The sequence below is a fragment of the Stegodyphus dumicola genome, chromosome 5 (genome assembly GCF_044657685.1).
Source record: "Stegodyphus dumicola isolate Sdum_Otavi_A_Nest chromosome 5, ASM4465768v1".
NCBI lineage: Eukaryota > Metazoa > Arthropoda > Arachnida > Araneae > Eresidae > Stegodyphus > Stegodyphus dumicola.
In genome coordinates this window covers 218,062,023-218,089,426 of record NC_140772.1, presented here as the reverse complement: position 1 = coordinate 218,089,426, position 27,404 = coordinate 218,062,023, and the positions used below count along the sequence as shown (strand labels likewise).

Sequence of the window (27,404 nt, the reverse complement as noted above, 5' to 3'; positions counted from 1 at the left end):
TTAACAATTGCTTGTTGCGCAGTCTGAAGACAAGCCTCACATTTCGATCCGATGAATTTCATAAAGTCAAACCCCTATAAGACGAATACTTGTCTGATGAGTCTAACTGCTCAGAAGAGCTTGGGAGTTAGAGCGACATATTGGCTTCTCTCACTCTTCTATGATAGAGACTTTTCCTTTTGTTTCAGATTGGTGACTTAGCAATGATACGATAACACTAATAAATGGTTAACGATGTTTCATGGCCTGAAAAGGAAAGCTTAATTTAAAGCTGCTAAAAGCTTCAAAATTTAAATCTACTTTTGTAATTTTACGACTCAAACCTTTTTTTGGAATAATCATGAGGAGGCTGCAATATTTAGTCGTTTATATTATGTAACTCATTTTTTTCCAATGAAAGTTCTAGATATATCCTTTATTGAAAATATTGAGCTAAAATGCTAAATGGCTTAGCTGAAGTTTTACTCCTATACAAAAGTTCAGCAGGTTCTTTTCGTATGCTAGATGTTGATGGATTGTTACATTTGAATTATGATAATCTGCTAAATCAGATAGCTGAACTTCGCTCGTCTTGTATAACAAATTCGGTACTTCGGTACGCCACGTTTTTACGTAGAATATTGTTAATTTCGCCTCAGTATAACCAAGGAAAAGATATTTCCGGATGTTAATTTCGACTATGGAAGTATGTCTACCATATGTGAAAAGTATGTGTAAAAATGCATTGTAGCAAAAACGCTGGAAGAAAAATTATTTATTTAATCAAGATCCTATAGTTGCACCTATAATGTTAACAAAGTTTAACTGCATCTGTTATCACTGTATTGCTCCAAGCAATGTTAAACACTGCAGTGGACAATTTGAATTTTCGCAATTTCGGCTTATACTTGTAATTTAAAATCAGAACATATTTCACTCGCAGCTAGGAGATCCAGTATTCTCTGTCCTAATATAGGATCTAATCTATATTTAACATTTACCAGTATATGATGGTACTATATAAATATAAATTCTTTAACCTGAGTTATAAGTACTGTTGATAAAATATTCATATATAATTTTCTAAGAAGCGGTAGTTTGAAAAGTGTTGCGTAAAAAAGTTCTGTACGCAAAATAACCTAATGTGCATTACTTGGTACATTTTACCTCTATTTTAATGCACCCAATAAAACTTTATGTAGCTTTTGTGTAAATATAATTTAAAAAGTGAAGAAAAGATTTGATGCCAGATTACTCAGAATATGAAGTATAAATTTTGGGAATGCAGAATTTATTTCGTCTGTTTCATTATTATCTTCGAAAGACTAACTTCGAAAGACTAACAATTCAACTAACTAATTCAATACAAAAAGAAAGCAAACGAAACGTCTCCATCTACAGAAAGAACACTTTGCCATTTTCTTTAACACGTTTTTATTCTATGGCTCTATTTTCTTAGATAAAGGTTTATTTCGCTTTTATGATCGAAGCATATAAGAAAATATTTCTGTGTGAGCATATAACCAGTTTCTTTAAAAAATACCTGAGCAGATGTTGTTCTATTTCTTCCTACCATTTGAAAATTTAAGCGGTATTACTTCCGAGTTTTCCATTTTAAAAAGAGTTCATTGCCTCTTTTTTCGTTTGGCATTTAATAACGCGGTATTGAAATCTCCTTTGCAGTCTAAATGCATGTATAATCAGGTGTCTGAATATTATGTTTGATATTCATTTGGTGAACGAATCAAAAAATCAATTTTGATTTTCTACGATGATATTTCGCAATTTAAGCACAGAATAGTTTTGCAGTCTTTAACTTTTCTCTATTATCCTGTAAGATGTAATTATTTTCGCTATTATGCAGTAAAAGGATCTTACTAGGAAACCTGATAACTTCCCGCGAAAGAGTCAATAACACTAATACCGAAAAAAATAAAATAAACGTTTATTATTCGTCAAACTTTAAACACAAATGCATGTACTTCGTGCTTAGAGTAAAAGCAACGAATTGCAGTGGAACTTAAGAATAATTTATCAATAAATTCCAAGCTAAATAGTAGTGCTGGACTAACAATTTAATTTAACCCATTAGCCGCTGGTGTTGCGTTGACGCAACGGTCAAAATAAATGCGTATATAAATAAAACTACCTAAGATGTTTTATACCCCCAGATGATTTTGTGTAGGGAATATTATGAAGATTATTTCTGTAAAAAATATTTGCCTTCAACAATCATTTTGTTTATAATAATTAATCTCATACTTTAAGCAAAATTTTCGGCCGAGTATTTTTGCTGAAAATATTTAACGAAAGAATCGCCGTCTTTATGGGTGATCTATTTTTAGTCAAGGTCACCGTTTATCAGAACATTACATAAGTCAGATGTTTATATTTGTGTTGGGAAGCAAGGAAAAACAGGTGTTGCGCTGACGCAACGTCAGCAGGAAACGGGTAGTCAATCTCCTTTTTCACTCATTCCTTTCGATGTTCTGATTCATGTTCTGGTTGTTTAAAAATGCCTAGAACGATCAGAAGAAGCCTTTCAAAGATTTTTTGATGAAGAAACAGATAATGATAATGTTCATAATGACCAGAATGAAACTGATATTGTTGTTGTTCCCCCAGAAATTGCAGAAACTAGTGACGAAGAAGAAAGGAATGGTAATATTTTAAATAATGATAATGATATTTCACCATGGGAAGTTGAAATTCACGTAAGAAGTACGTTTCAGCCTTTTAAAAGCAGTTATAGTCATACTAAAAAGTTTAAAAAGCAGAAGATTGAAATCTTGAAGTGGATAAAGAAGGAACTGTTAGTTATGTCTCAGGATAAACATGAAGAAAGAGATAGAAGAGAAATTATAAAAGACAAAATACAAGGTAGAACTAGTGCACAGATTTTCGATTTTCGTTTTGGTTTAGACATTTACTCTCTTCTCGTTGAACAGACAAATATATATGCTCAGCAAAAAAAAAAAAAAAAAAAAAAAAAGCCCAGAATTTATTGCATCTGAAGCCTATATGAGAGGATTTATTGGAATATTATTGCTTACAGGATATCATTCTTTACCTCAAGAAAAAAATGTATTGGTCTTTTGATAAGGACATTTCTGTTCCTGTTGCAGTACAGGAATATGAAGCAGAATTTGCATTTGACAATAGTCAAATTGACAATACTGATAAATTATGAGACCGTATCTAAACTTACTAAATATCACCAATTTTTACTTCTGGCAATATAAAGTCTCTTTTAGATTTCAGACGCGAGAATGCATTATTTCTTTTGCAAACTCCTATTGAGAGTGTAGAATTAGCCACAAATAGATCAGCAACAGGAAGACCTAGTAAATTCAGCATTCAAAAACCACTGCATGGAGATGTTAGACATTTTATCGTAAAGTCCGTTGATAACAAAAGACTTTGCTGTAAAGAGTACCATAGCCAGACTGTTTATAGATGCCAAGTATGTAATGTAGCTTTACATCATGATTGTAGTCAAGCTTTTCTTGCTTGAATCTTTCAAATGAAATAATCTGTATTTGTAAAAGAAATACAATGTATATTTTAAAATTAATTTAATGACAAGTAAAGTGATTTGTAGATTTATAAAACGTTATACAGCAAAAAAGCAATCCTGTGCTCCACTCAAAAGAAACATCACACGAATACAATCCTACTCACTAAACATCCGTAGTCTTATTTCGCTGACGTTGCGCGAACGCAATACTCGCTTTTTCCACAGGTAAGAGCAGTGTTTTTAGTTTCAATGTAAATTTATGTTCTAAATGTTTAATTTAATATTTGTTATTATTTTCATGAGAAAAGAAACATTTCTTATAGTTTTGGCGGTTAATGGGTTAAGGCTAACTAGGCTGACTCAACCCCCTACTGGACGCCAGACTTATTAAATGGCCAAAAGGGGTATCAGGTACTCAGATTAATAGCAAGAACCGAATAGTAACGTGCAACGGCTAGCGAAATCCCCGTCTAAATAAACTTTTAAATTTGTATGCATTTATACTCTCTACACTTGACATTAATTTTGCATCCTGGTGAGAAAATGCGAGGTAAAAACAAGATTTTCTGGAAAGATATGAAACTTAACCCTCTGAGCGGTCAGGGTTTCTCTAATAAAGCACAAATTTCCCCAAAATACTATGAGAACACATTATTTTTTTTATTTTAATGTAAAAACGCTCCTCGTATTTCATACCTGGATTTGTTTTCTTTGGATATATTGCCTTAATTTCTTTGACATATTTAATATGCACGTATATACACGTTATAACAGATATCGCAAAAAATATTTTAGGACGTATATATACGGCCTTGCCGCTTAGAGGGAACTTCTTATGCAAGCTAAGCGAAACCCTACAATCCTCTAATTTCCTTTTCCAGATGCAAATAAATATATTAAGATCATAGTATTTTGTAAATAATCGATGTAAATTACGACTCGTATATACGCCCTTGAGATCTGTTGATAAACATATAATGCAAGTTCTAAATCTTGAATATAGGGAACAAACGACTTGTGCAAAAATCCTAAGTTGCATATATGATGCTTAAGTACATTGGGATCCGATTTATGAAAAATATGAAAAAATAATGCATATTTTCTATATCTCCTCTGCATATATATTTCTGAATTTTCAGCTAAGAACGGGAAAATTAAGAACCAAAGAGAGCCTCCGAACAAAAGCATTTGCTACGCATCATTATGTTAATTTAATGTACCGAACGGCAGAATGCGTGTTCCATTTAAGAGTTTCTCATCAATACGCTTTTAGATACTAAACGCTAAATGTTATTATTATTTTTTATTTCGGATTATTTACTTTTTGCTAATTGCTGTATTTAAGGATTCACACCTACGACAAACTAACAAATTTAGAAGCTTATCAGAGAAAACTTTTCCAGGTTTCCAGAAATACAAGTCAAATCTTAAAATATTGAACCTGTCTCATAAAATCATGACTTCTTTGATTCAAGGCGCCCTGTACGGATTGCTACAGATAAAACCCAATATTCGAGAAATCGCTTAGTTTTTGCAACTCAATTTTAGACTGCTAAAAACTGAAAAGGAAACTGAAACAAACCCATATTTTCTACATGTAAATTTATGTAGTTGTAAATACCTAAAACGAATGTAATGAATTACATTGATGGAGAATGAAATCCAAACACCTTGAAGAAATCAGTTTAGAGGAATGAAATGCAAACAAAGCATTTGTCTAGATAGCAAATTCATTGGATTAATGTTTGAAAGTCACAGGTTAAGGTATGTGCCAGGTGAGCCATTTCAAGGGCGAAATGGCGATGCATCAATAAACCGATGTAGTCGCCATGATGTTTAATGCAACCATGCAACGTGCTTGCATTGTGTCGAGCAAGTGCGGTATGTCACTTAGTGCATGGTTATTGCACATGGTGAGTCAAATCAACAACGGCTGAAGCTGATTATGAATGACTCTAAATTTGCCGTCCAGTCAAGTCAGTCCGTCAGTACATGCTAATTTGGAGAAAAAACAGGTGATATCGCTCGCTAGGTTATTCTGTAGAGCAAGATGGGTGTCAGCAGTGGTATGGGTACAAGAGTTATACTATTGGAAAATGCCCCCTGAAATATTTTTAAGAGGACCCAGTACCTTTTAAATGATTTTTTTTCATTTAAGGGGACTCGTACACCTTAAAACCCATAAGATGTTCGAATAGGTGACTGTTGTAAGAATTGGGATAACTTGTTTATTTTAAAAGCAATTACTACCAACTTTTTACAGCTCACTAAATAACATAGCTGCTTTCTGAAATAGTAATCAGAAAGTTTGTGTTGCGCAAATATTTTTATAATTTAATCCGCTTTGTGACAACATTTTTCGTCATGTTTCCAACTTGCGCGCACAGTTTGAAACATTCTGTTTCATAATTTAATTACATATTTAATATATAGCTTTTATAACATTTGGAAACTATTGTGAACCTAAAATTCTAAAAATTTCATGTTAAATTTTTATTTTATTTTGAGTTAAGTTTATAAAATGTATTTTATTAACAAAATGTTTAATGTTTTCGTCCATAAAATGTTTCAATATCAAAATATTCATCAGATTGTTGGTTCAGTTAAAAAATAGTGCCCATATAAAGATTTCCATCAAATTTTATCTACTTTTATGAGTACTAAATAATTTTGCTTAGTAAAATAATTTTAAGCTTAAAGCATGTTATGCTTAAACATGCTTAAAACATGCTTTAAGTATTTTTATATAAAATTTTTTGAATGAAACTTTAACAATTAAAATGTTTTTCTTCTAGAGTTTTCAATATTTTCCCACCAAAAAGTTTTATTTTATTTTTTAGAATTTTCTTAATAACTTAATAGCTCGAATTTCCTAGTTTATGAGAAAGAAGTACGTAAAAGCACATTTATAATGTGAAAAAATTGAAGACAAATATGTGTTCAATTACATTTTCACTTCTAATACTTTTTTTAATATTCTACAAAACCAGTCCTAGTTTATGTTTATAATTTTAAATAGTTTATGTTTATAATTAAAATATTAAATAATTTATTCCATAGATGTATAAGTTTTAGGGATTTAAGTTAAAGGATTTATGGAAGAAATTAAAATTGAGAAAACGTAGTTTAAAGTGTAAATTGTCTGAATGGACATTAAATCTTTGAAATTTCTTAAATATTTTTATTATTGAATTTCAATACATATGTATCTAAATTTAAACATATTACTATTAAGTTGGTGAATATAAACATAAATTATAAGCTTTTATTTGAAACCTTATGTGATCGGAAATATTCTAAGGACAATCATAAAATCCAAGTAGAATTTTCAACTGCTTTTATTTGGTAAAACACGTTCAGAAAACTCTTAATATAGGAATTAATTATAAAATACTTTTGAAAACATTTATAATCAATATTAATATATTTAATATATCATTTTATTCATTTTTTTCTCAAAAAGTTAAATTTGAAATTCGAACAGACATAAAACCTTTTATTTAAAACCTCACATCAGCATATGTGATTCCTCCTCTTTTTTTAGCCATTTGGTCTCTTATATAAAGTTCATTTTAAATTAATTTAATTAATTAAAGTATTTATACAATTTTCAGCATGATTTTCATTAATGCCACAGTAATTTCAGAAATTCTACATGATTTTCAGTAAATTTATCACTTTTTATTTCCCTATCGTGTCTTATCACAAATAATTTCAATTTTTCAAGAAACATAACCATAACATAATTGACTGATAATACGCACAGAAATCGTTGCTAAGTTGAGTAAAAATGTTAAGAAAAAAACTTGGCAGTTTAAAAGTGAAAAGAAAATTCTTTTTTTTCGAGCTTCACAAATTAAAGAAGACACATTAGAGAAAAACTCCATAAATTGGTTAAGAGTATGTAGAGGGGTGTCATCGCGGATGCTCAATACCTTCTGCCAGAGGATAGCAGAAAGAATCCCATTACTTGGAGTTACTATATGGGGAAGAAGCACTTCATCTTATATAGAGAATCATTTTAAAAATGCTCAACCACCTTTCCTCTCGAGCGTCTGGTAAGGCTACCGTTCTTCTCCGCTATGAACGTCCTTGCTGGTATTCCTCTTTTACATTTAGCGGTCCAGACATAGTGCACAATCGGGTTCACCCTCAGACTGAAAATCAATTGTACAAGTTGCAATACTAAACTAATTGATACAGATTATGTAGAAAGCATTACCCTGCCACCGTGACCCCGGATGAATTTGAAGTTATAACAGAATGCGCAGCACCTATTACATCCACATTAAATGTCATCTATATCGATGGTTCCAGTGTGAGGTAAGAACAGGAAGTGGGTATTGCATCTTAAATGGCACATACATAGTAAACACATGGGCAAGAACACTCAACCGCAATAATTCTGTCTTTCAACTCACACAATTGTTCATTGGAAATGGACCTTATTCAGGTTTCTTCCATGGAAAGGGATCTTTACATATGCGGTGAGACTGGTGATCCCGACCATTGTATACGTTATTGCCCATTTTCATTCAACTACCAATACCAACAGCTGATAATTGCTCATGCATGGGCAACCAACATATTCAAAAACTACAGCAATATCTCTCATCAAAGCCTATACTTCAGATGATACACTATCACGAGTTGTGAAAAGCAATCACACTTTAATGTTTTATACTTAGTATAGCAACATAAACACCTGCAGCTGTATCAAGCTATTGTATAATTTCTACATAGATTCTTGTTAGTTAATATTGCAGGATTTTCTTGTTGGACATGTAATATTTAAACATTTGTACTGATTCCACTTTATATCTGCACTTGTAGAAACATCTTAAATTACTATATTTGTGTGTCCAGCTTAATACTATAATATTGCAAATGCAATGTCCACATCGTGGTATTTCCGTCCTTGTTCCGGGCCTCCTGATATTCCTCACTTTATATTGTCAAGTCCCTGAGGATATTACACTAAGCTCAAGTTTTTTTTATTCCATCGACGCGAGCCGATCAGCTGATGAGCACTTAATCCAGGGGACCAGCTGTTCTGTCGACAGCGAAGAGAAAAAGAAAACGTATGTACATTGTAACGATCCACAGATTGATAGCTTTTTAAACGAAATGATACTAAAACTGGATAGAACCTAATGACAAAGAAGCGTAAAAGGAAGGTTGAGAATATTTTATTTGAATATAATCTGTTATTAAATTTAATCAAAATTAAATAAATTATTATTGTTACTTGAACAACTACTTTCCTTCACGTAATCTGCGCAACGAGACCTACGTAAATAGCTGAATACTCAAAATTTGTTTTTTCTTTGTTTACTAACGCATGTGTAAAGAAACATTTTTATTCTTTCATTGCATATGCCTTAGTAATAATTAAATCTGAAAATTATGTACGAAGTCAAGCAGGAAAATTCCCCTGCCGTTGGTGGCTTAATTGAATAAAATATGATTGGCGGCTCTCTACTAAATCATCGCCAGCGGCGAACAGTCATCCAAGCAACCTTTACCATGTCTCAGAGGTGCTGTTGTTTGATGTATCAAAAAAAATTTGATTGATCTTCCAAATTAAAATTTAGCATTACCTAACAGCTTGGCCGATTTATAAGCAATATACGTACTATTATTTATTACACCTTAATTTTATCTAATTGATGTAACACATTGTAAATCTATATTATTCATATATATATATATATATATATATAATTGAATTTTTTATAAATATTTACACACACACAAATATATATATATATATATATATATTAAAGTGTCTTCATTTATTTGTTTCCTGTACTTATAAATATATTTAATAAAGATGTTTATAACGTTATATACTACTTCCATGTTTCGGCAATTTAAAGACCATCTGTAAGGTGGCATTAATAATTATTTTAGTAATTTCTTATTCCTTGAATGCAGAATACAGTTTATTTGATGTAGCCTTTTCATAAAATATAAAAGGTTAGAAACCTTTTTAACCTTAGCATAAATAAGTATTTCATAATACTATAATAAATTCGAAACTGTCAGAATTTTGTTTGAAAAATTCCAGTATGGTATATTTCTTTCAAACATACATCTCTAACGAAGACCATTCACTCTTATAGATGATTGTGATTTTCTGTGGTCGTGGTGATATTAAATTTTTGATATCCAATACTGACGTATGGCTTTTTTCAAAAGCAGTTTCAGCATTACTACAAACAAAACTCAGCGACTGCTTCATAATGTAAAGTAGAAAATATGGACTGTATTAGGTGACTGAAATTTTCATGCGTATTATTTGATGAGTTCAGCGAGTTAGTTCAGTTATATTTATTTAAGATTGCTTTTAAATATTATAGCAGTGTATAAATAACTAGCAACATAATAAATAACTACTTCTTTATCGCACTATTGTACAGGGTGGGCGGAAAGTAACTGCCTGTTTTGAATTTGGAATAGCTATTGGTGTTATCTGTAGATTGCAATGAAAGCTACTTTGCTTTGTTAGACTGTAGTGTGACATTATTTGTAATATTTTTTTTCCTCTTCCATGTATCTAATATTTTTTTCTTTTTGGTTTTTTTTAGAGAATGTCTAATTCACATAATTGTCTTTGCATTGTTCACCCTTCCACCACCGTTGAACCTGCGTTACCAATTGCCCCACCTCTTACCTTGTTGCAATTTTTCTCTCTATACTGAATACTTAATCATTGTGACATTTCTCATTCAGAGCCTCTGAAAAGAAATGATAAAGAAAAATATATTAAATATATGAAAAGAATAATATTACCTTTACCACACTCCAGTCTACGAAACAAGGTAACTTCCATTGCAATATACACATAAATTCAATAGCTATTCCAAATTCAAAATAGGGAGTTACTTTCCGCCCACCCTGTATATTATGTGGTGATGTGATGGTGCAACGTTCAGAGCACCATCATACAAAGGTCATAGAAAAAAATTGGAAAACTATCCAAATAATAGTCCTACCTTGCCTTAATAAAAGCTTGCTAAATAATCATCTTTTTCCTACTAAATTAAACTTATGCAATCCGAATGTGAAAGAAAATTTGAATTTAGTGTAATTAAGGTCATGGATATAATTTGATAATTACTATTTTTAATTCTCAGACAAAAGTGAATAAAAAAATATTCTAAGAAAATTTCACTGAAACCTTACATGCTTATATGAAAAATAAAATTAAATAAAGTCAATTAAAATGTAGTTCTTAAGAATGATAAATGAATCAAATAAATTAACGTCTGAACTTAAATTAAGGATGTTAAAACAAAATATGTAACTTAAATGCTTCTGAAATGTGTAATTATAGATTTAAACTAGTTCAGCTTGGATAATGCCACAATGTAAACCTCGTGTTGCTGAATATTTAAATAAACTATTATATCATTAAATAAATTAAGCAGAATACCTGATTTTATTTAAAACCATATTATTTAAAGTAATTTTCCCAGATGAGTATAGCTCTAAATTTCCACAAACAGAAGTTCCTGAAGAGAAAATTAAACACCAGGTAGAATTAATTGAAATATAATAAACAACAATGTAACATTTGATATTAGGAATCTCAGATTTTAGCAATTCTTGCGGTTATAACATTAAATATTGCATTCTTCAGAATTACCTCTCTAGTTTAAATTTTTCTTCAATAAATATTAAGATATCAGTTTAATTTTGATTAAAAAATCATTAATTATAACTCTCAAAATCGCAAAACATGTGGCTAGTCCATCAAGGAGCACAGTGAGCTTAGAATGGTGGTAAAAATGTCAGTGTGTTGTTAAAATTAATTTCATTGCTTCGAATGTTAAAAGGATTGAAAATGAGAACGTTGCAAGGGAGCAAATGGTACATTTAAATTTTCAGATACAAAGTTTTGTATTAAACGTGCCAGCGAAACACTAGAAATGTAAGTAGGGAAAGAATGTGAGTTGTGGGGATTTATTTAATTTACTTAACAGTTAATTTATGTTTAAGTAACCTTTCCTATCGCTTTTGCTCTTATTTAGTAATTTCTTGCCAGAATGCAAATTGACGAGCGCACGTATATTAAAATGAGGTAGAAAAAGGTTAAAGGTTTTGGAAGGTGATATCAGAGTGTGATTTGCCTGACGGAAGGCCACGTTGCTGTCTCTGAATTACTATCGATTAGATTTCTGTGGCGTTGAGAGTTTTTACCATGAACTATTTTCACCTAGCAAATAATGTTTTATTGGACAACTGCATGAAGTTTAGGCGAGAATAAATTTTAGGCAGGCAGAAAAAGAGAGTTGGCGCGAGAGCATTATAGCGCTATGATTTTAAAGTGGGATTAAATCAAGAAGAATGCGTTCAACTTCTACAGTTAGCATTTGGAAATAAGTGTCCATCTTTTTCTGCTGTATTCAGATGGTTTGCAGAATTTCAAAGAGCTCCAAACTCTCTTCAGGATGAGGAACACACAGGAAGGCCGTTGTCAGCAGTAATTTGGAAAATGTGTCTGCTATACGGAAATTGTTAACCGCTTCACATGACACGGAAGGAACTTAACATTGGATTTTCCGCCACACATAAAATTATTCATGAAGAATTGCATATGAAAAAACAAGCTTGCGGTTGGGTTCTCCATAATTTAACTGATCAACAAAAAGCGGAGCTAGTAACAAAAAGAGTAAACTAAAGTTTAAACTAAAGGTTCAAGCAGCAAGTTCATGAACCGAAAACTGAAACGCAAACAAAACCGCCTAATAAAATATAATAAAAAATATAATAACATACTAAAAATATAATAACAAAATGCTGAAATTTCTTGTGTCTTTTTTTGCAAAGAGCAGTAGGAGAATTGTCAATAGTGCAACGTTTCTCAATTATACCTGGATGATAATAAGTTATAAATTTCAGAAATAATTTCAAAAGTACTAAAGAAAATGTCAAAAAAAGTTAAATAAAAATTCAAAAAAAAAGTTTAAACTTTAGAAAAGGCCACTAAAATGTGATAAAATATAAAATTAAAAAATTGTTTTTAAAGTGTTCATTAATCATCAATATGTAATCTATTCAGACGTGAACCTAAAAAACATACTGCAAAAATAAATTATATAGAATAGGAATTATCAAAATTAGAAATTAGAAAAACAATTGAGTAAATTAAAAGCAATGGATTAAATAAATGTTTAAATAAATTTTGAACCAAAGAATTTCTAATTCAAATTTTTAGAAAAGAAAACTGATTTATTTTAGAAGCAAATTTGCTTAAAATAAATAAGAAGCTTTAATTATAATTTATGTACAGAAGTTTACAAATTGTAGAACAAAGGAAAAACCATGCAAAAAATGGAAAACTTATACCTCAAAACGTAAAATATTTAAAAAAAGGCAATATGTCTAAAGTTGGGGGAAAAGAATTTAAACTAAACAGAATCAATTATTTCAACTGAAAATTAATTTGAATAGAATATGAAAAAAGAAATAAAACCTGAATGAAATAATTTAAAACTATATGTTATTTCTCTCGAGACTTTTGGAAATACTATTTTGAAGAGCAGAGCCGAAGGGAGTGATAGGAGAGAAATTTTATAAAATACCAATAATAGAAAAGCGAGCACAAAGCTGAGTTGTATAAATAAAGCCAGTAAAATTAAATACAGAGAATGAAAGTGATGAAATTCTAAAATTTAATTACAAGAAATGAAAGGTTGAAAAATTACAAATCAAAATGAGGAAATAAATAGTAGTAAAATAGTTTGTAAGTTTGGGAAAGAAGATTAAAATTATCAAAATATTTTAGATTAATATTATTATTTTAAAGTTAAAATAAGTATGTAAGAATTATAAAAATATAAAGTTATAAAGAATTTCTTCCGCCTCTCCGCATGTCTTCGTGGTGTAATTGGAAGCATAACCGACGCGTATTTCAGAGGTCCAAGGTTTGAGTTCCGGAGACGGTATTGCACATTTTTGCACTGTATATACCGATAACACCAGATAAATCCGGTATAACATAATTTTGGTATAAAGTTTTGATGCTGTCGATATAAACTCGAAGTTTATGTGTAATGCTTTTTCATGCCTTGGAAGAGACACATCGAGAAGCGAAATTTAATATCTTTCTGAAAATGTATCAATGCGTCGTTTAAGCCCTCATCTGAAATCAGGTAGAAAACAACTACTTTTTCTACCTATCATTAGCTTGTAATGTTGCGCGGCCCCAACCTGCATGCAACAATAGTGGTGACTGCTATGAACTGGAAAGTACACAAAGTCTTGAGAAGGGTTTAAATCCCTTTTTATTCAACTTTAGAAATTACAGATGCGTGCTCTTGACGCTCACAAACTACGCCGACCCGGCGGAAAAATAAAAATAAGAAACTAAAAATGAATAATAACAAGTTACTACCTACTAGGTTCTCTAAACGTAACTAACCTAACCGCGTTCTGAGATACAGCTGATATTACAGCAAACTTTCTGAATATTAAGTTGAAAGATTCAACTATCTGCCGAGGCACGCACACAGGCCGAAACGCGTGGTTCTTCAATTTCTACCTAGCCACCTCCACGCTCGTGAAGCAAGAAAGCACACTATCGAACTCGTTTCCCTTCTATTTAACTCAGATTACTTCCGCTGACAATTTGAATACTTTGCGCGTTCTACTAAAATTTACATACTCTGGCATTGGCAATTCCAGGGGAAAGTAAGGCTTGACAGGAAAGATAGTTTAAACTTAAAATAAATGTTAGTTAAAATAAATATAATTCCTACATTTGCCGCTGCCAGAATTTGGTAAACTTGGAAGCAGGTCCTAGAAACGACCTGTTGAAGAGTTTCCATATTCTGAACTAAAATTTAAGAGCTTCGTTTACATAAAAAAACTGTTTTCTCACAAAAGTTAGAATAAATTTCTGTAGATAATTATTTTACCCTCTCTTCTTACAGCAACCTTTCCTGGACTTCAGCAATCAATCTGTTCTCTTGCTTCCAGCATCTGGAAGGAATAAGTATCAGTATCTTTCTGAATACATTGTAATTTACACTTTCTTGACACTGAATAAGTTTTTGTTTTTGATCGATTTATTTTCCTTAGTTACTGCTTAATTCACATTCATTCAAGTATTCAAACATGAATTTAACTTTACCTTGGCTCTCCACCATGTGTGGTGTCAAACGGAAATATTCGTGTTTTAGTATTGCAACACTTCCCCTAACCACAATGATTTGTCAGAATTCAACGACCAAATAGACACACCTTACTCGACATTCTAGAACTCGATGAGCTATTTTAACATTCTTAAAATTCAAGTGTAGGTGGAGAACCCTACAAAACACATTCATTCTAAATTCACCCTCATTCATCTTTAGACATGCAGGCTTTCGCTCTAAAGCATGATTTTATGTACAGTTTAATACTTAAACTTTAATTCATTTCTTTCGAGTATTCACATTTAGCATCTAAAGTTTTATGCTTCTAAACTAAATTCTACTTTTACATAACTTTCAAGTATTTACGTATATTTACAAAATTCTAATACATATGATTTTTATAATTTACCATAAAATGAATAAGAGAAAAATAAAATGTTTACTTCACGCATTCTTCGCCAAGCTGGCGGCACTGAAACTAAATTTCTCATTAATACAAGAATACGAAGTTATTTTATCTTCGGCCAAATTTTGGCTTTAACATAACAGAATTAGTCTTTCGACAAACAGGAACTGCTTGTTCTTAGATTTTATACTTAAAGAAAATAATACTTTTTGCCTTAGCTAAATAAAGTAAAACAAAACTAAATCTCAACGAGACAAATTGACTTCCGTCAAAACATATAACTTCGTATTTACGCATAACATTTCGGAACAAAAGAAAAATTTATAGAAGATTTTAACTTATCTTTGAGTTTTCGATGATTGGAACTCCGACATCCTCTTCTGGCAGAACTGTTCCCACGTTACAGATTTCATCGAAGTCAGTCGTCTCCTTTGTGTCCTTCGAGTGTCGTCCATGTTGATTTTTCTTTTTCGCCCGCTGAATGCCGGCTTTTTGGAGTGGTAGTCGTCGGGTTGCTATCTTTTCCGTTTTGCCCCTGGACGGCTTCACTTGGCGTCCTCCGGTCTGGAATCGTGCTTGAATTTCTTCTGTTGGTGGTGGTATTTTCGTTCCTCCTGCTGTCTTTTCGTTCTCGGGAACGGCGGGCTTGTTTGCTCCTGACTATCTGGCCCTGGAAGTGTTTTCCTCGATGCAGAATTTCTACTGCGATACGTTGTAACTGGTCTTTTCCTCTTTACCATAGATTCTTTACACGGCGGCGTTGCTTTCTTGTATTTCTTAAATGCTGGATTCTGAACGTTTTCATTTCTTCTTTTCGCAACCGTCGCATGACTTGTAGAAGGGCTAGGTTTCTCTTCAGTTCTCTGCTTCTTGGGTGGTGAAGCGGGTGACGTTACTTCTTCACCTTCCACTTCTTTTACGCTTGAGACCTGCAAGAAACTTTTAAGGATTTCAAAATCATTTCGATTATAATATTTTTTTTCCTGGTCGGGACTTGCTTTACAGATTTCCTCTCTCTCGTTCTTAAGGTACAATACGACTTCCTTGATTTCCTGAATTACATATGGGCCTTCAAATTTTGGAGCTAACTTTGCAGTAAAATTGTCTGGGGCACTTGATAAAGAAAATTTCCGCTTCAACACTTTATCTCCAACTTTAAAATCTGCTTCACGGCGTTTTCTATCATAGTACAATTTTTGTCTATTTCTTGCCGTATCCGAGCTTTTAACCGCCAGGTCAATGAGTTTTTGCACATCTTTTTGTTTAAATTCTTGCTCTCTTTGTTGCACAAAGAATAATTTATCTAAAGGCGTAATTAACTTCCCTCCTAAAAATAATTCTGCTGGAGTTTTTCCCGTAGTATCGTGATTTGATGTTCTTAAAGCATAAGCTAACTCATTTATGTAGCCATCCCAGCGCTTGTGATGTGTGCTAATATAACTTCGAATTATTTTTACTATGTTTTTATTAACTCTTTCTGCTATGTTAGCCTGTGGTCTATACGGAACTATTTTGATATGGCGTATGCCAAGTCCAGTGCAAATGTTTTCAAATATTTGGCTAACGAATTGTTTACCGTTATCGCTAATGACTTTTATCGGTGCACCGTATTTTAAAATGTATCTGTGTAAGAATGCATCTGCGACTGTTTTGGCTGACGCGCGTTTAAGTGGATCAATTTCTATCCATTTTGAAAAATGATCTACAATTACTAACAGAAAACGACTTTTATTTAACTCACTCTGGGGGAAAGGACCAAGAAGATCTATGCCTAAAATTTCATTCGGAAATGTAGCGCGAATGCTATTTAAGTACCCGGCCGGGCTGTAATTAATATCATTTATTAACTGACATTGATTGCAGGACCTGACATACGCAGTTACTATTTTGTGTAATTGCGGGAAATATACCGCCTCGCGGACCCTTTTTAAAGTCTTTCTGACCCCTAAATGACCCGCTGTTTTCGCGTCGTGTAATTCCTTCAAAATGCTTAATCGAAGCGAGGCTGAGATGACTGGTTTGTACTCGAGATTTTCGTTTGTTGTTTTCGTATAAAATAATAAATTATCTATTATTTAATAGTTTTCTGCTCTATTTCTTATCGCATCGATATCTGTGTGCTCAAAGCTTTTGGGGTCTTTCAAATATGCATGATATTTCCAAATTCAGGATTATCTTCCAATTCAGCAATAATTGTTTCTCTAGAATCTAAAATTTTTGAAGTCAACACAGCGCATTTGAGTTCATTTCCTTCATCGTCCAGTTTTATACGAGAAAGTACGTCAGCTATATTGTTTTCCTTACCCGGTTTATATTTATTTATAAGATTATATTCTTGAAGTTTTAAAGCCCATCTTATTAACCCGCGGGAAGGCGCGTGGGGTGTATCATACCCCAACCCTACATAAAAGTGGAATATTCCTAACTTGTGAAACTGAAATTCTGTGCTGCTTTTAGTAGCTGAGTTCTAGTTGTGGTTGACTTTCAGAACCGCCTTTTCTTTGCCTGCGTGTTTCAGAAAACGTTTATCGGTATTTTATTGGAACTGGGGTATGACACACCCCACGCGGCTCTCCGCGTAAGTGTTTTTCTGACTGAATATTTAGTTCAGAAATTTATTTCTAGAGTGTAACAGTAAATATTTCTACTCGCAAGTGATTTTAAAGTACTTGACATTAAATTCTTAAAAATTTCTAACTGCATTATGGTAAAAAGAATGAGTCCTTATGAACTGGAGATGCAACGCATGCGAGATTTATTAGAAATATTTGAAAGCGATGAAGATTGCATTTCGGAAACTGAAGATGAAACTAAGAATATTTTCTACAATGTTTTCTTTTCGAAAAAGATAAAACATTAATTCCTGATGTTCCTAAAAAAGGAAAAACTGTTCTTATGCTTTATATAACGATCATTATATCATTATAACATTATATAACGATCATACCGTAGATGATACTATTGGAGAAAATAAAACGTTAGGAATTATATGTTTTAATAATATGACTAAAGGAGTAGTGGATATGGGGGATGAAATGTCAGCCAATTATTCAATTGCCAGAATAACGAGAAGGTGGCTAATGATAATTTTCTTTCCTGCACTGAATGTTGCTGTAATAAATGCTTGAATTATATTACATTCAACTGCTAATCCACCAACAAGAAACAGAAGTCTATTTTTGAAGGACTTAGGATTACAATTAATGAAAAAAAGTATTGAACAAAGATCAGAAATTAATACTTTTCCAAGAAATTGACGTACTGCATGCAAAAAGAACACATGAATGCATTTCGTTCAAAGAATGAAGAAATAAAAAAAGCATGGTGTATTAGAGATGCAATGAAACTTAGATGTTTATTATTTTCATTTATCTTAATTTTAACTCTAAGATTATTTCGGAAATTAATTTTTTGAAACCCAATTATTATTCACTTATTTACAATACACGAGAACAAAAAAAAAAAAAAAAGTTTTAAAACTAAATAATACAATTTTTATTGTATTTTAAATATTGGGGTGTGTGATACCCCACGCGCCCTAACTTTTCTTGGTGCGCCTTCCGCCAGGTTAACCTGGGCGTTAGGTTTTTCCCTGAGTAAAGTCTACCAACAGCCGCATGATCCGAAAAGACTGTTACTGGCGCTTTGCCGAAATAAACTCGAAATTTGTGTACAGCCATCCATTAATACGGCTAAAGTTTCTCTCTCTGTAGCTGTATAATTCCTTTGCGTAGGGTTCAACATTTTACTAAAAAATTCCAAAGGATGGCCATTTTGCAAGAGAACAGCACCTACAGCATAGTCCGACGCATATGCTGCAATTTCCAATTTTTCGTCCCCCTCCGGGAATTTCAAAACAGGGGCATTGATGAGCGCTTCTTTTAACCTTTCAAATGCGGTATTTGCTTCTGCTGTCCACGTGAACTTACTTTTCTTTCTTTTAATTACTAACAAGGGTTCAACAATATTAACAAAATCTTTTATGAATGACCGATAATAAGAACATAACCCAAGGAAAGAAGAAAGTTTCTTGGCGGTATTGGGAGGTGAGAAATTCTTGATGGCTTTTATTTTTGAATCTTGAGTTTATATACCCTTTTGCGAAATTTTATAACCGAGATATTTAAATTCTTTAGTTGCGAACTTGCATTTTGAGGCGTTAATTGTAAGACCGGCCTCTTTTAATAATTTATAAACTTCTTCTAGGTCTTTAATATGTTGTTCCAACGTACTACTCGTTATAATTATATCATCTAGATAGATTAAAGTCGATTTTCCTAGGAAAGGCTTTACAACAATGTCCATAGCTCTCTGGAATGTTGATGGGGCCCCACACAACCCAAAAGGCATGCGTAAAAATGCATAAGTGCCCGATTTTGTTATAAACGCGGTTTTATGTATGTCTTCGGGTCTCATAGCTATTTGATAGTAGCCAGACGTTATGTCCAACGTAGTCATGTATCTCGTAGATTTAATCTTTCTAATAATTTCCTATATAACCGGCAAAAGGTAAACTGGGAATTTAGTAACACTATTAAGTTTTCTGTAATCGATAGCAAACCTCCAAGCCCTTTTATTCGAAAGAGGAAACTCGTTCTTTTTCCTACATAGTACGACTGAACTCGCGTACTCACTATTTATAGGCGTTATTATCTGGTTCTTTAACATTTCCTGAATGTGTTCTTCGATGATTTGTTCTTTCTGTTTATCATAGCGGTAAGGTTTATTCCTACAGGGTTTATCGGCAGTTAACTGAATATCATGCGTAACAATTTGACAACTACCAGGCCATTCTGAAAACAAGTTTGAAAAAGTACTCACCACTTGCTGGATGACTTGGCTTTCATGGTCATTCAAATAGCTAAGGTCGACTTGCGGTTGTTCCACTGGCTCCACCACCCTCCGATCCATCTCCAGCACAATAGAACTTTCCTGAAAATTCAGTTTGGCCTTCGCGGATTTTAAAAACTCCATACCTAAAATAAGTGGACTTGGCAAGTTTTTACTACAAAAATTAATACTCTAAGGCTTTCGTTTTGAACCTGTATTTTTAAAGATAATTTTCCAATACATTGACAAGTTTGTCCTTGCGCTGCTATGATTTTTGTGTTTTTATTTTTAAATAATCGTAACCTATTAAAATTCTTCTTAAAAAAAGTATCACTCATAGAATTACCTTCTGTTCCTGTATCGATGAGGACTTCCTCTGGTACATCGCCAACCAGGACTTGTATAATCGGCAACTGTGAGTTTTTTACGACGACCGTATTTAAGTATCTTCTTGAGGGTTTTTTTGAAACTTCCAGGATCTGGACCCTCGCTTCTGCAGACGCGGACGGTTGTTTTAAAATTTCCTTTTTGTGCCTTGACCTTCGAGCTTCGATGAGTTAGCTTGATAGCTCTTCCCCATAAGAACGATTTGTGTTTCTGGTCTGTTCATTTGAAGATTGTCTTCGGATACTTTGAGAATACGATGCCCCTCTAGCTTTTTCCGCTATTCTGCGATTTTGGAACTTGACCGCCAATTCGAAGAGTTCCTGCAATGTGCTTGGGTTTCTAATTTCGAAGTAATCTTGAACAGCAGGTAGCAATCTTGGTAAGATTATTTCAATAATCTCCGCGTCGGGTTTCTTCCCATACAGCATATCCGTCAGTTTAATTTTTCGCAGAATAAAGTCCGTCAACTCTTCTATATTCCGTTGATAAAAACTATATAGTTCGGCTTCTAGCCTTGCTCAGTCTTTCACTATGGGGAAGGCCTTTAATAACGATTTTTTGAAATTTTCAAATGTATATGTTTGGCCTTCGAATTCTCCTAAAAAAATTGCCTATATTCTTCCACCATAGCGCGGCCTGTCCTCTTAGTGCAGATGTGGCAATGGCAACTTTTTGTCTTTCAGGCACATGGTAGAGCTGGAAATGATTTTCGAGGCCTTCTAGAAATATCGCCACCGAATTTTTTCCGTCGAAATTGACGTTTGGCTTGATTGACGCTCTTATCGTCTGGACCAGGTATCCAAATCCTTCCAATTCGCTTGCCATTTCCTGTTGTTGTCCAGAAGCTTCCATCCAGTTTTCGGCCATTTCAGTTCGGCAAGTGTTCGGGCGCCAATGTAATGTTGCGCCACCCCAACCTGCATGCAACAATAGTGGTGACTTCTATGAAGTGGAAAGTACACAAAGTCTTGAGAAGGGTTTAAATCCCTTTTTATTCAACTTTAGAAATTACAGATGCGTGCTCTTGACGCTCACAAACTACGCCGACCCGGCGGTAAAATAAAAATAAGAAACTAAAAATGAATAATAACAATTTACTACCTACGAGGCTCTCTAAACGTAACTAACTTAACCGCGTTCTAAGATACCGCTGATATTTCAGCAAACTTCTGAATATTAAGTTGAAAGATTCAACTATCTGCCGCGGCAAGCACACAGGCACACAGGTTCTTCAATTTATACCTAGCCACCTCCACGCTCGTGAAGCAAGAAAGCACACTATCGAACTCGTTTCCCTTCTATTTAACTCAGATTACTTCCGCTGACAATTTGAATACTTTGCGCGTTCTACTAAAATTTACATACTCTGGCATTGGCAATTCCAGGGGAAAGTAAGGCTTGACAGGAAAGATAGTTTAAACTTAAAATAACTGTTAGTTAAAATAAATATAAACCCTACAAGCTAAAAGACTTAGAAAAACACAATATAACGTACGTACTGATCAAAGATTTCGTCTCGATATCTCACACCAGTCAAAATTCTCCATGGAACACATGCAGGCCAGTGTGACCCCGAGAGAGATTCCCAGCCCGAACCATTATTCCACCACCTCTATAACTGTGTTTTTCCACAATGCGGGGATTAGTTGTGCCTGGTGCGTTGTTCCCTCTAGATCAGCTGACGATCTGAATCACTCTCCAATGAGAATCTGGACTCGTCTGTGAAGAGAACAAACGCCCATTGTTGACAAAACCAGGAGACGTGTTCTCTTTCCCAACATAAACGGGTCCTTGGGTCAAAGGGGCACAGACAACTGGTCGTCTTGCATACAGAACTGTATTGTTCTGGCGTATGCGCACTGTCATAGTTGAGATTCTTTTTCCTGTTGCTACTAAATGATCTGACATGAGCCGAGGCACAGTAATGTTACTCCTCCTTTAGTCCAAAAGAGCTAAATAACGGTCTCCCGTAGGTGTTGTTACTCAGGTCTGCCTAGAACATGTCTTCTAGACACAGAATGTTCGGATTCAACTGATTCTATAGTCGGTGGACCACACTAAGAGAGACAATGAGATGTCTATCAGCCTCAACTTGTGACATTCCCATTTTCATCCATCCGGATTGGCAGACGATTTCTCCTGGACATTAATAGACTCTCCTGGATATTGTTAACGAAGCTTCTAATAACAAATGAGGGTGGAAGTTCGACACTCGTGAACAAAATTTACAGATTTTGCCTTTTTTCTCCAACTCCCTTTTATAAAATAAACTTCCTTTCTATAAAAACTATAAACATCCTTTCTATAAAATAAAAATGATAGCTATTGTTTTTGCATATATTTTCTTAAACGTCATTACTGTCATGCATATAAACTGTGAATATAAATGTTACTGAAATTTTTGTAATGGTGAACTTTTAAAAACATGCTGTTCCTTAATTTTTGGAGGGCAATGTAGTTGCGTTTGATTTCCAATTTTCATAACCAGTTTTGCCCTCTTTTGGTTCAAAATTTATTTGAATATTTATTTCGCCTATTGCTTGTAATTTACTCGATGTTTTCTCTAGTTTTCTATTTTGATAATTATTATTTTATGCTGTTTAATTTTATTGCATTTTCTCTTTCAGGGTCATGACGGAGCACATCATATCTTGGAAACTAATTAAAATTAAGAATGTCTTAAGAAATTTTATTTTAAACTTTATTACTTTTTAATTAATTTTAGTTTAATTATTTAAATTTTCAATTAATTTAATTTTATTTGCCACATTCATTTGAATTATTTGTAAACATTTCAATTTGTAACCATCTAGATAGAATTCAGAAACTAGATTCTGTTGAAAATTCTTCGGCTATTCCTTAAAACAGACCAAAGCATTTTCAGCATTTATTATGTTTTCAATTTATTATTTCATTTAACCCACGAGCCGGCTATGTCATACCCGGGGGTCATATTCTTTGTCCTTTAGCTTTAAAAAACCCTTTCCTAAAAATTGACGAAACCTTTTGTAGATGAATTCAATGTCACATTCATGAAGCTGGGAAATCCGTGGAGTAATTCTTTGAATACTTTTCTAGGAATTGTACCGTCTGGGTATGTGACACCCGCGCGCCTTCTGGCGTCTCTCAGATTTTCACCCTCACTTTCTTAGTTAGTCAGCATGGCGCGGCATCTACGTGATGATAAAGAAATGGAAAATGTTGAGAAATATGCTAGAAACAATTTCAACAGATGATGAAACGTTTAGAGAAGAGGAGGAAGAGAAGAGGAGGAATAGATGAAGAACACAACAGCAATTATAATTCATCAACAGACAGTGATACAGACACTACATTGGATAGTGAATTAGAAAATCAATGAAATGATGAAAATTATGTTGGTAAAAATGGCTTGGTGTGGAAGAAAACCAAATTGCGAACGAATATTAGGACTAATTCTAAAAGCATTATCTCTAAAATTCTAGAAATACTGGTTATCCGAAAGTGGAAGATTACTCAACGGCGGTAGCAAATCACGCTCTCTTTGAAACTAAAAGAAAAAAAAAATAATTTGAGAAAATTGCAACATGGAAACACCATCTGAAACGATGAAAAACGTTTACAGAAGATGCGCTGAGTGCCCTAAAAACAAGGACAGAAAGACACGGTTTCTGTGCTAGAAATGTTATATAAGTATTTGTATAGAGATATGTGTTCAGTCTGCAAGAGATATGCAAAATAATTGTATGCTAAGTATTTCATTTATTATATTCTTTAAAATATTCTAACGTTCATTGTTTTTTATGCTAATCCACATTTATACTCATATTATTAATGTAATTTAAAACGTGTTAATGGCTTTCGGGTATGACATACTCAACGCGCCTCCTCGTGTTCGTAATTTTGGCGCGCGTGCTGGCGGGTTAACTTTTTCGGTTTTCTTTCAATTTTGATACATGTACTTCCTGTCACCACCTTTTGTAATCAGGTCCCCTGTGGAAGGGGCGGTACGCTAGAGAGGTAGTGCATGGGAGCTATACTATTTTTGTCAATGGCGATGGCGTGGTGCCCCCTGTACTTGTTCCTGTCCTCTGTCCTGTCCTGTCACCACCTTTTGGGATTGAATTATATATTTTTTTCATTAAACATATGTAGAGAGAGATAGATCAAAAAGTAATATACTTAGAAACAAAACAACAAAGAAATGAAATATCAAACCAGTAGAATCCCAAAATTTCCCAATAATATGTAAATGCCCTCTCAACTCAGTGTATTCAAACCAGAAGAAACCTCAAAAACAAAACAAAAATGAAAAATACATATGTGTATATATGTTTATGTGTGTTAAAGATCAGATATGTATGTATGTATACATTACACCATTAATTAGTCCATGTGTTATATTTAACTGTTGGAAAATTATGTGTAACTAATAATGTTTAATCCAGCAAATCTAAAATAATGTTTAATCCAGCAAATTTCAATTTAAAATAAATGATAACATCTAACTGTTTGAGAGAGATCCCTTGAGCAAATTTGCAACAAAAAGATTTCAAAATTTGATTTACATGTAAGAAAAAATGAAAAAAAAAAAAAAAAAAAAAAAAAAAAAAAAAAAAACTTTCTTAAGTCTAACACAATCCTCGGAGAGAATCTATCAATATTTCATCACATTAGTCTCTTATTTATTGATGGGCTTCCGATAATCAGAGATATATGGCATAATTTCCGTGTTAGCAGGAACCGTTACGAGTACAACATGTGGGAGATTTAATTTTTCCACTGTTTTTAACTTATCGGGCTGGAATTTTAAGTTATGCAGTGTTTTTAGTCCATTTTTTGCTCCAACCGTAGAGTAGATGTGTGTTTTAGAAGAGGGCAATGTGGGCTTCGGTCGATGCCAATTCGAATAACTAAAAAATTTGATACATTAGTGGAATCTGAATATCATCTGTTATTTCCATTTCAAGGCAGAACCCATTTCTTCGAAAGTATACACCCATACTGTAATCGCATAAGCCAATGGGACACGATGTTCAGGTTCGTAATATTACGAAATACACTCTGGACAACAGTTGCACTACCGCCGTGCTTACCAAATGCTTTCACAACCAACTTACTGGACAGCTGCTCTATTATTGCTGAATAGCAAAGCCTTATGAAGGATGTCAATACCAAACAACTGTTAGCGATGCCAATGTAAGGTCGCCGACCTCCCGGGATGGAAGACATTTAAACAGGTGGTCTTCTTTGATTTATTTTAAAACTTAACATGTGGATTCAACAACAATATTTTTAAACAAGGGAATGTCAAAAGCTTCACTCACGCGAGACGCGTCTTAGTTCAACGGGATACTTCGGCCGACTTCTCGTTGTTTTGTTACAAAACGAAAAATCTATACACAGCAGGAGTCCAGTCCAGAAATCCGCTTCCATTAGTTTTTCTTGGGTTAGCCTTGAGCTATCCGAAAACGTCAGGGTTTTTCCATGAGAAAAGAAAACTCGCTAATTGCGCACAACGGTTAATTGTCACGACGGGCTACTAACGTTACATTCAGAATTTTCTTTATTTTTTTCTGCGCTTACCTGAACTAACAACTTCTACTGAAATTTCGAGAGAGTCACTGTAAGCAGCGAAAATAGATTGATATATTGTGTTTGATAATATCATAAACTTAGAAATAAATGTAAACCTATTTTTCATAAGAAATGTTTAATGATGGAGTTTTAAAATAAAATGGAAAGCGAAGCTCTTCATGAAATATCCGAGCCAAGCAATAAAGCCGCTGAACACTGATTTTTTGTCCGAGGTTCGATTCCTGGAGAGGGCGCTGCTGATTTTTCTTCATTCCTGCTTCCAAAATAACCTAATGACTCTACAGTAGCGCCCGAACTAAGAGAGTAGTGGATGATATTCTCCACACCCAGGATTTTACGATTGGATCACATAAAAACCCCACTCGCCCTTTAAAAGGGGGAGTATATAAGGTATTTCTCCCTTCTTCTTAGCATGCTTATCCTAGAATTTTTGCAATACTAATTTATAAATATACAGTAGAAATGCAATTAAAATTGCCTTATTCAGATAGTTATGTAGGTTTTCTGGAATGACAATAAAATGTATATCGCATACAATATCCAAAGGATACAGAAAAACATTTCTCTTTAAATATAATTTTAAGCAATTTGGATGTTGAAAATTATTGAATGCAAATAGGAAATACAAGAAAAGAGAGAAAATAAGATTGCAAGAAATGTCATCCCAAGGGCAGAAGCAGTTAATATGTTTGCACATGAGACATGTGTGGTACAAAACATGTTAAATGTGAGATGTGTTGAATGTGATGAGGTTCTGTAGAATGCGCTTGCTGTTCTTACGGTTTAAAATATAAATCTCGATAACTATAGGTTTAGGAGCAATATTTACTGGAAATTAGCTAGCTTCAAAGCACACTTTTGATCAAACTAGTCTACAACAGAAATACTGAGCTTCAGCTAATGATCATTACAATAAGTGTCACATGGCCACTGGGAAATTTATAAAAGTAAGAGCTATGGGACAGATGCCAGTAAATGTACATATGGCAATTAATTAGAGATGTATTTGCTGGAAAACATATGGCTTTTCAATGATCCAAAATGCGATTATTCTATAAATATAATCATACATCACTGAGATGAAATCACTCCGGACATGTTAATCCTCTGTGATACAATTATGATTGAAACATCTTCATAGGAAGTGACAGATTTACATCATTGCGCGATCTTTCTTATAAATTTCCCGTTGAAAAGATAGGTCTTAGCGTGAATATTTTTAATGGTTAAACTTTAAAAAAGGACGTAAGATTTTATTCTCTTGGCTGTCATAAAGTAAACGGATCTTACTAGGAAACCCGGCGACTTCTCCGACATGAAAAATACGAGGAGGGAAAAATACCAGCAAAGAAGAAGAATAAAATAAACTTTTTGTTATTTGTCAAACTCTTAATATCAATGCACGTACTTTGTGTCTGCAATAACACCAACGACTTGCGGTGGAATTTAAGAATAATTTAACAATAAACTCAGAGGTAAACAGTAATGATCCACTAAACAATTTAGTTTAAAGCTAACTAGGTTGACTCAACAACCTACCAGGCGATATACGTATTAAATGGCC

General features: G+C 33.4%; 1 long non-coding RNA gene across 2 annotated transcripts in view; it reads left to right on the top strand.

Moving 5' to 3' along the window:
- LOC146997411 (uncharacterized) overlaps positions 1-25,555 on the top strand; it is a 151,475-nt gene extending 125,920 nt beyond the window's left edge. Inside the window, exon 3 of one of the 2 annotated variants that reach the window (XR_015041036.1) lies at positions 22,891-25,555. This is a non-coding gene — a long non-coding RNA (uncharacterized LOC146997411). Of the gene's footprint in view, positions 1-14,436; positions 14,570-22,890 lie in introns of those variants that run through there. The other variant, XR_015041037.1, reaches the window with a different exon arrangement.
- The last annotated feature ends 1,849 nt before the right edge of the window (positions 25,556-27,404 follow it).